At 34.1% G+C, this 10,359-nt stretch overlaps 1 non-coding gene across 1 annotated transcript; it reads left to right on the forward strand.

Annotated features, from left to right (window-relative positions):
- The first annotated feature begins 1,308 nt into the window (after positions 1–1,308).
- On the forward strand, positions 1,309–1,380 carry TRNAP-AGG. The gene has a single exon. It is a non-coding gene; the product is annotated as a tRNA-Pro (tRNA).
- The last annotated feature ends 8,979 nt before the right edge of the window (positions 1,381–10,359 follow it).

Here is a 10,359-nt window from a genome sequence, read left to right on the forward strand (position 1 = left end):
ATATATATATATATATATATATATATATTCATTTAACTATAACACATATGGTCCATGGAAGAATGGTAACTCTTATGCTCATTAATATTATAATGGCTACTACCTAAATTATAACCTAAAGTTGATAATTGATGTTCAATTAGCCGACCCTAAATTTGTAATCATTGTGGAGTGATTGAAATTAAAATGGAAGTAGTTTAAACTCCTAGTACCTTAAATGAAGTTGGTCTCTTCTGATAAAACACAAATTTCTCTTTAATATCATTAATACAATTATGCTTCATCTTGAACCTACTAAACATGAAACTAAAACTGCGTTCAATTTAACTCCATTTTATTGTCATCTTGAATGACGTGTAGGATATATTCTTGATTTACCTTGATATTTCATATTAGTTAAGTTTTTTTGCAAAATCACAATTAGACACAACAAAGATGAACTTGGGTCTGTTTATTATTTTAAAGAAAATTTCTTTCTCCATCTTATTCCTAATAACTCTGTAACTAAATTCATATTATGTTAAGAAACAATTTTTTTACAGGCAAGAAGTAAAATATGCAACTTTAACTAAAATTTCATCTAAACAAATTTTATTGCCATACAACATAGATTACAATTATAGCCTTCAAACAAAAACTAGAGTAGTTGTGGTGAACGGGATAAAAACTCTAGTGTTCATCCATAATATGCAACCACTACCTAATTATGACATAAAAATTTGAAAACATAAGTTGTAGTTGAAAATTACATAAAACAATCCCCTAAATCCAAGAACTCGTGTCCAATTAGTAAATCCTAAAGATAGTAGCTAACATAGAGTAATTGAAGCTCCACTTGATGTAATTTAAAGTTCCAGTTACTTAACTAAAGTTTATCTCGTTTTTAATGAAGCATGAGTTGCACTTAAGTTCATGAAATGTTTATAGACTCCAACTCTTAGTACTATTAATGCAATTATATTTCATATGAGTTTGTCATAAATCAAACTATGGTACATTCAATACAACTTCATTTTCTTGTCATACGAAGCAAAATAGAAGAATTAAATCAAACAAACTGATGAACTGAGCCGAATAAATCCAACCCAACCCAAACTGATTAGTTTGATTCATTTGTTGGGTTGTAATTTATTTGATAACACTTGCATATTAGAACAATTCAATATTACATGCCTTACTTACAAGTAAAATACTAGACCATCAACTTTTTGTTTTATAGTCCAACAACCACTCAAGAAAATAGATTTCAAACTTGAGAGAAAAAAATATATTGAGTAGGAGTTAAAAACATTGCATTTTTTTTAGAAAGGGCATTTGGTCTAGTGGTATGATTCTCGCTTAGGGTGCGAGAGGTCCCGAGTTTAATTCTCGGAATGTGCCCCTATGTTCATTTCTCAAAAGATGAGTCTCAAAGAAAGCAATTCAGCAGCAACTTAGTGCATTATCATTTAATAATGATAATGCTCTTTTAATATCATTTACTTGTGTACTCCACGATATATGTCTCAAATGGAAAACTAAAACTTACACTAGAAAATAACTTCTATTATTTTTTCTTCTCTCTACAGTAATTATCGCAAACCCTATGTAAATAAAATAACTTTTATTTTTTTTAACTTCTCTCTACAGTAATTATCGCAAACCCTATGTAAATAAAATAACTTTTATTTTTTTTAACTTTTATTTTTTTTCTTCTCTCTACAGTTATTATTGCAAACCCTATGTAAATAAAATAACTTCTATTTTTTTTCTTCTCTCTACAGTAATTATCGCAAACCCTATATAAATAAAATAACTTCTATTTTTTTTCTTCTCCTACAGTAATTATCGCAAACCCTATGTAAATAATTTAACAGCGGTCTAGATCTAAAAGATATAATAATAATTGCTCATGAATTTCATTAACAAAGAAAATAAATTAAATAATTATGATACATTCCATATAATAATAATTGCTCATGAATTTCATTAACAAAGAAAATAAATTAAATAATTATGATACATTCCATAAAATAATAATTGCTCATGAATTTCATTAACAAAGAAAATAAATTAAATAATTATGATACATTCCATAAATAACTTAATATATATTTCATAATAAGGGCATTTGGTCTAGTGGTATGATTCTTGCTTTGGGTGCAAGAGGTCTTGAGTTGATTCTTGGAATGCCCATCCAAAAAAAAAAAAAAAACAAAAAAAATAAAATAGTTATCAATGGGGCCTAACCCAAAGGAATGCGTGGCAATGCACAGCTTCTACTTATATAAATTTCATATATAGACTAGCAACTAAGAATTATAGATCTATTACAAAGGCATTTGGTCTAAGTGGTATGATTATCGTTTTGATATGATTTAAAATGTGGTTTTTAAACATTGAACCAAGAAGATGAGAATAGAGAATGAAACATATTCTTGGCAGAATAAAGATCGTCTCGAGCCGGACTTCAAAAAGTCATATTACACAATTGTATTCTTTCTAGGAACTTTTCATTGTCTTGAGCCGGACTTCAAAAAGTCAAAACAAATTGTTCAATTGAATTCTTTCTAGGAACTTTTCATTGTCTCGAGCCGGACTTCAAAAAGTCAAAAAGAGCATAATTACACAAATTGTTCAATTGTATTCTTTCTAGGAACTTTTCATTATGTTGTCCGCTGTTGTCACAATCCTTTTAAGGAAGATGCGCCCAAATAACCGATGAATAAGTTTCAGAGAGCCATAGGTTCGAATCCTGTCACCTTGATGTGGTATTTTCAGGGGCCGAAGTGCAAAGCCCCGTAGTCTATCCGTGGTCAGGAAGGCAGGCATGTTGTCTGCTGTCGTCACATAGGTCATCTGTCGTCACAATCCTTTTAAGAAAGATGCGCCCAAATAACCGATGAAGAAGTTTCAGAGAGCCATATGTTCGAATCCTGTCACCTTAATGTGGTATTCTAAAGGTCCGAAGTGCAAAGCCCCATAGCCTATCCGTGGCCAGGAAGAAAGGCGAACCGCGCACACTAAAAAAAAAGAAGATCTTCTTTTCTATCACACATAGAATTGTCATTCTTTTGTCTTTTGAAACCCCTTACCTTATCAGTCATCAGACAGGTTTTTGGTATCATATATCGAGATAATTATTATGAAAAAGCTATTCCACTAGTGTGACTTAGAAACCCTTTCTTTGTTGTATCAGTCATGGTATTTGAATAGCCTGAAGTCATCATAGCCTCTCCACCAGTTTCGAAGACTCCTTCAGCATCAATGTGCTCCAATGAAAGAGATCAGACCCTTTCCTGAACCAGAATTGGGCACAAAACGTCGAGGAGAAAGTCGAAAGTGAGCTCTTTTAGCGTATACGCAGTCTCGAAACCCAATTAGCCCACGGACTGTCTCCTCAACCCCGGTGAGTATGAGTGCTTGGTAAGAGAGAATGTCGAATGAGAAAGACATTCGATTACGGCAACATTCACAACTACAAAAGTGCACTAAACCTAGTAGAGATCTTCGATCTAACGATAATGGAACTTCAAGCCCATTTAACCAATCCGCTTTGTACCTTATTTTTTACCAAATTTGATGCACGCCAGGCCTAAATTCTCTCTCAGTCACCCGGAGACGAAAGGAAGATCAGATCCGAAGTTTACGAATCGACGAGAAAGTGGATCTGAGTTCTACACGCTTTCATTTTCAAAAGCTTCGCTTGCCTACGATACTTTATTCAGGATGTGCAACAATACGGTCATCTCTCAGCCGTGTATAGAGAATTCCTTGATCATTTCCTTGGCGGATAACACAAATGAAATCGCTTCCCTGATCGCCCATCTTATGAGTCCATTCTTGTCTTGTTCGTTTGGTGTACTATTCTATACCTCTCTCGATTGATAGAAAGACGTTCGGGAGCTGGGAGGGCCTATCATGAGGAAACTTTTCTTTTCATGGTAGGAAAAGGTAAAGCGGGAGCTGCATATGTCCACGGTGATCAAGGCAGAGCGACTCCTTCTTTAAAAGAGGTTGGTTTTATCGAAACTATTAGAAACGCTTTCGTTAAAGAAAAAATAGGAGCTTTTGGTTTGGCCGATGTCGATTCGTATGGCAATGCGGACTCGACTCAGGATGAGGATTCCGCTTTTCATACTACTGCTATGAGCCGAAAGAGCTGGTAAGCTATCTCGATAAACGAAAGAAAAAAGCACGTACGGGTTGACCTTGTTACAAGGGGTGGGGGCCAACCAAAGAAGGTTAGTCGAACTAGGTTATGACCTTTGATCCGGTTCAGCGTTCTTCCATGCGAGAATGTATGCGTATCGGTATCCTCTTTAGGAATAGTTGCTTCCTATTTTTGTTTATACGTTTGGAAAAACCTGTTAAGCCCGCCTTTTTTACCAAGTGTGATTCAATCTTTCAGCTCAAACTTTCCTATTGACCTACAGAAAATGTAGGAGTACGACTACCTTTTCCTTTTCTTGCCCGAGCCAAGGGATCATTTAGTTTCTACAAAAAAGTTTGCTATCTATTAGTTGTCGTAATCGAATGTATTTCTCATTTCATGTTAGCTCATCCAAGAGCTTCCTGGTCTGTAGTAGACGAAACCTTGGACTTCTATCGGACTTATAGCATTGCATGGTGAGCTCGCCGTTAAGGGTTGACCTTACAGGCGATCGAGTAGCCTTTCTTTCCCTACCTGGTATGCTTAATTTGGGTTTAATTAAGAGTGAGTCGTGCAAGGAAGAAGGAACTAGGAGGTTTAATTTGGGTTTGTTTGAACTAAAAAATGAACCAAAATTTTTCAAACGAACCCAAATTTAAGACTCACTAGCCCAAAGTCCATATGTGGTAAAAAAAACAAACCTTCCGTGGCCCAACCCTTATTCGCAGTCCGCATCCAATCATTTCTTTTTCAACCTACACGTATTCTCCAGGCCAAACTCACATAACTAGTCACAAGATGCAGCCCACAATTGAACGGAAGACAAGTGTTACAATCGCACGCATGTAGCAGTGAGACAATGATTATGTGACATTTGTTCTAATCCAATGAACAAGTCAACCATGCAAAATTAAGATTGAACGAACAATAGCAGTGTATGCTCGAATCACGTTTAGAAGAAATATTTTAGAAAACGTGAGCGAGGAAATACGTTAAAAACAATTTCAAATAAAGCAATGTTATAAGCTACAAGTGAAGAAACAACAACTGGTCACGTTCTCCTATAGTACATTTTGGGACATTTTAGTCCTAATGGGTGTAGATATGATTTTGAGGACTAATCATACACCCCGTATTGGCACAACAATAATAGTAAAGGCCTATCTAAGATGAAAGCAAGTAAAAGGGGTTTGGAATGAGCATGCCACCATGAACCACAAATTGTTTCCAAGAATAGCTGAGACATCTAACATGCAGCCACAGGCAACACGCCTTGGCCAATCATGACCGCGACATCTGCCCTTATACAATTTGTCAATATCTCTATCAACTTGCTCTTCATAAACTCAACGTTGTAGGATGAGGCTGACTTTAGGTCTCGCGACGCGCTTCTAGCTGATCTCAGTATTGAGGAGTCTTTCCAACCTACTAGGAGCTGTTGAAAATTACTTCTCGGTTTGTTAACTCTTCAAGTCTTCTTTGTTGGTGTCTTTCCTACTTTCTTCGCTTGAAACAATTTCTTCTTTGCATGACGTCATACCACCTGCTTTTATTTGATGTTTTCTTGGTTGAAATAATAACGTTTCAAGTTACTGATGTGGACAACAGGATTAGTCTGTATCCATAGGAGCAATTGGATTCTATATGATGTCTTCCTAATCTTGTGGACAACTTCGACTAGTCCATAGAATTTTCCCACCAGTCTTTGGTTCTTGTTGCTTTGAACTCAAAGTTGATCTGACCTTAACCATTAGTCAATATTTCTTCTTACATTTTCTCTATCATGTTCTTTGCGTTCATTTATATCAAGTGTGTGCATTGTTGTGTGATTCTAATAACTGGTATCAGAGCGAGGAGAGATTCACCACGATCTGTGAAGATGCAAAGTTCAAAGACTGGAATTGAAAAGTTTGATGGATTCGTTATCAGTTTCTAGAAGATGCAGATTGAAGATTATCTATACGAGAAAGAAATTCAAGAACCCATTTTGGGGGTGAAGTTGGATACCATGACCACGGAGGAGTGGAAGCTCAAGGATTGTCACGCCGTAGGGTTAATCTGGTTGACGCTGTCAGGGAACTAAAAAAAGTGCGATTGGAAATGGTCCATATAGACAATTGGGGACCATCTCCAGTTTCTTCATTTCTAGTAACAAAATTTCATGGATTAGATGCCTCGCACTGTGCAACGACAACTCTCTATTTTCCTAAGGCTAGTCAGATATCTCATGACCACTCTTTTCCTCCTCACCATATCTAGACACTATAATGTTGATCCAATATTGTCTTATATAGTTAACGTTCACTCTTTAACGTTCAAAGACATTTTATAACTACCACGAAAATCAAAACATACAAGTTTTACAACATATCATATACTACAAAATAGGGTTAGACTGCTTAATTGGTCGTGGAGAGACGTGTCATCGAGCTGAGTCATAGAGATATACAACTCTTTATCCTAAGAAAAAATCTATAGAATTTAAAATCTGGCTGCTCTGATACCAATCTGTCACAACCCAAATTTTAAGGGTTCAAAACTCAAATAGAAAATCAAATTGAGAGTGAAAACAAATAAAAATAAAAGTAAATTAATATAAAATAAGAAAATGTTGTAAAATTAAAATGAGATTGAGAAAACAACACAACATTAAATATAAAATAAAATTAAATTATAAGATGGTGTTGTTCAAATTTATCCAAACAAAAAAAAAAAAAAGTGTTTGGGATACAATTACAAAAAAAAAAAAAAAAAAATACAAAAAAACTCAAACACAAAGATAGACTAAGGCCACATAACAACCCCATTTGTGAGTGCACAACCTTTGAAGGCTTCCTCATCTCAACGATAAGTTTTGGTCTAGAATTTAAAACTTTCAGATCTTACCGTTCCTTAACCAGATTCAAATCCAGATTCTTAAACTCCTAGTACCTTAAATAAAGTTGGTATCCTCTCATAAAACAGGAATTTCTCTTAAGATCATTAAATTCTTATAGACTCCACGCTCAATATCATTAATACAATTATGTTTTATCTTGAACACGCCAAACATGAAATTAAAGTGCGTTCAATTTAACTCCATTTTATTGCCATCTTGAATGATGTGTAGGGTATATTCTTGATTTAAAAGTTCTTGTGACATGACCGTTCATATTAGTTAAGCTTTTTGCAAAATCACAAGTTAAAAGACAACAACGATGAACCTAGGTCTATTAGTCAATTCAAAGACAATTTCTTTCTCCATCTTATCAATAATAATAGTTGAACTAAATCCATATTATGCAAAAAAACAAGTTTAAGACTCATAAAAATAACTACCTAAATTATGTCCTACAAATTTGAAAACATAAGTTGTGGTTGATAATTACACAAAAATTTCCCTAAATCCATGAATTCGTGTCCAATTAGTCAATCCTAAAGATTGTAACTAGCATATAGTAATTGAAGCTCCACACATGAAGTAATTTAAAGTTCCCCTTACCTAACAAAAGTTCATCTCATCTTTAATGAAGCATGAATTGCACTTAAGTTCATGAAATGCTTATAGACTCCAACTCTGAGTACTATTAATGCAATTATGTTTCATATGAGTTTGTCATAAATGAAACTAAGGTGCATTCAATACAACTTTATTTTCTTGTCATACGAGGCAAAATAGAAAAATTAAATCAAACAAACTGATGAACTGAACCGAATCAATCCAACCAAAATTGATTAGTTTGTTTCTTTTGTTGGGTTGTTGGTTTATTTAATAACCCTTGTATATTATAACAATTCAACTTTTCGTTTTATAGCCCTCCAACTACTAAGAGAAAAATATATTTGAGTAGAAGCTAAAAATATTGGGTGTTCAAGAAAGGCATTTGGTTTAGTGGTATGATTCTCACTGGGGTGCAAGAGGTTTTGAGTTCAATTCTTGAAATGCCCCTATGTCTAAAGCTGTTCTTATCTAAGAACTTCATATTCGACATCTTATACTTACCACCATGCTTTTAATACTCATAGTCTTTCTTAACATCCCATCCCGAGGCTTCATACACTTGTTTCAAGTGGTATAACAAGGGTATTTGGTCTAGTGGCATGAAAGACATTTACCAAGTAAATAAATACATTAAAATAACACATATGTAAACTATGTTATTAATATTTTATTTCTATTACATCTTTCCTTATTTATGAAATAATGAGCGGAGATATTTTTCATTTTCAGAATTACTGATGACGAGAGGTTTAGAATTTTTTAATGTAAAAATTGTGGGGATGTAGCTAAAATGGTAGAGCGCTCGCTTCCAATGTGAAAAGTACGGAGATCGAATACCTTGCATCTCCAAATGAATCGATCACTAAACTTATGAAATAATGAACGGAGATATTTTTTCATTATCACTAAATATATTATTCCATCTTTCCTTATTTATGAAATAATGAGCGTAGATATTTTTTTCATTTTTACAATTATTGATGACGGGAGGTTTAGGGTTTTATGATGTAAGAATCGTGGAGATGTAATTCATATAGTAGAGCGCTCACTTCTGATGTGGAAAGTACGGGGTTGAGACCTTGCATCTCCAAATGAATCGATCACTAAATATATTATTTCTTTTCAATTTTTTCTTATTTACGACATAATGAGTGGGGATAGTTTTTCATGTCACTATTATTGATGACGAGACGTTTAGAATTTTGTAACATAAGAATCGTGGGGATGTAGCTCAAATGGTAGACCGCTTGCTTTGCATGCGAGAGGCACAGGGATAGATACCACGCATCTCCAAAATAAAACTATGTATATTTTCCTTATTCATGACAGGTTGAGTAGCCATATTTCTTCATTTTCACTATTATTGATGATGAAAAATTTAGGGTTTTGTAATGCAAGAATTGTGGGGATGTAGCTTCGCTTAGCATGCGAGAGGTACGGCTTAGCATACGAGAAGTACGAGGATCAATACCTCGCATCTCCAAAAGAAACTATTTATTATTAATATTTTATTTCTATTCAATATTTCCTTATTTATGACATAATATGCAGAGATACTTTTTCATTTTCACAATTATTGATGAAGGGACGTTTGTGGTTTTTTGATGTCACCTTGCATCTCCGATTGAATCGATTACTAAATATATTATTTTTTTTCAATTTTTTCTTATTTAGGACATAATGAGCCGGGATAGTTTTTCATTTTCACTATTACTGATGACGAGATGTTTAGGGCTTTGTGACAAGAATTTTTGGGATATAGCTTAGATGATAGAGCACTCGCTTTGCATGCGAGAGGTATGGGGATCGATACACAATTGTGGGGATGTAGCTTATGATGGGAATTTGAGGGTTTTATGATGCAACAATTGTCGGGATGTAGCTTATGATTGGAAATTTAGGGTTTTATGATGCAAGAATTGTAGTCATGTAGCTTATGATGGGAAATTTAGGGTTTTATGATGCAAGAATTGTGGGGATGTAGCTTAGATGGTAGAGCTCATTTAGCATGCGAGAGTTAAGGGGATATCCCGCATCTCCAAAAGAAACTATTTGTTATTAATGTTTTACTTCTATTCAACCTTTCCTTATTTATGATATAATTAGCGGAGATATTTTTTCATTTTCACTTGATGACGAGACATTTAGGGTTTTCTGATATAAGTATTGTGGTAATGTAGCTTAGATGGTAGATTGCTTGCTTAGCATGCGAGAGGTACGAGGATCGAATCGATACCCCATACCTCCAAAAGAAACTATTCGTTATTACTATTTTATTTCTATTCAATTTTTCCTTATTTATGACATAATGAATAGCGTTATTTTTTTATTTTCACTATTGTTGATGACGAGATGTTTAGGATTTTGTGATGTAAGAATTTTGAGGATATAACTTAGATGGTTGAGTGTTTGCATCCCATGTGAGAAGTACTGGGATCCATACCATGCATCAACAAAGGAAACAATTACTAAGTATATTAGTTCTTTTAAATTTTTCCTTATTTACGACATAATGAGCGGGGATAGTTTTTCATTTTCATATCATTGATGATGGGAAGTTTAAAGTTTTTTTTATGTAAAATCGTGGGAATGTAGCATGGGAGAGATACGGGGATCGATACCTTGCATCTCCAAAAGAAACTATTCGTTATTACTATTTTATTTCAATTCAATATTTCTTTATTTATGACATAATGAGTAGCGATATTTTTTCATTTTCACTATTATTCATGACGAGACGCTTAGG

Source organism: Cucurbita moschata, unplaced genomic scaffold, assembly GCF_002738365.1.
Source record: "Cucurbita moschata cultivar Rifu unplaced genomic scaffold, Cmos_1.0 Cmo_Scf00092, whole genome shotgun sequence".
NCBI lineage: Eukaryota > Viridiplantae > Streptophyta > Magnoliopsida > Cucurbitales > Cucurbitaceae > Cucurbita > Cucurbita moschata.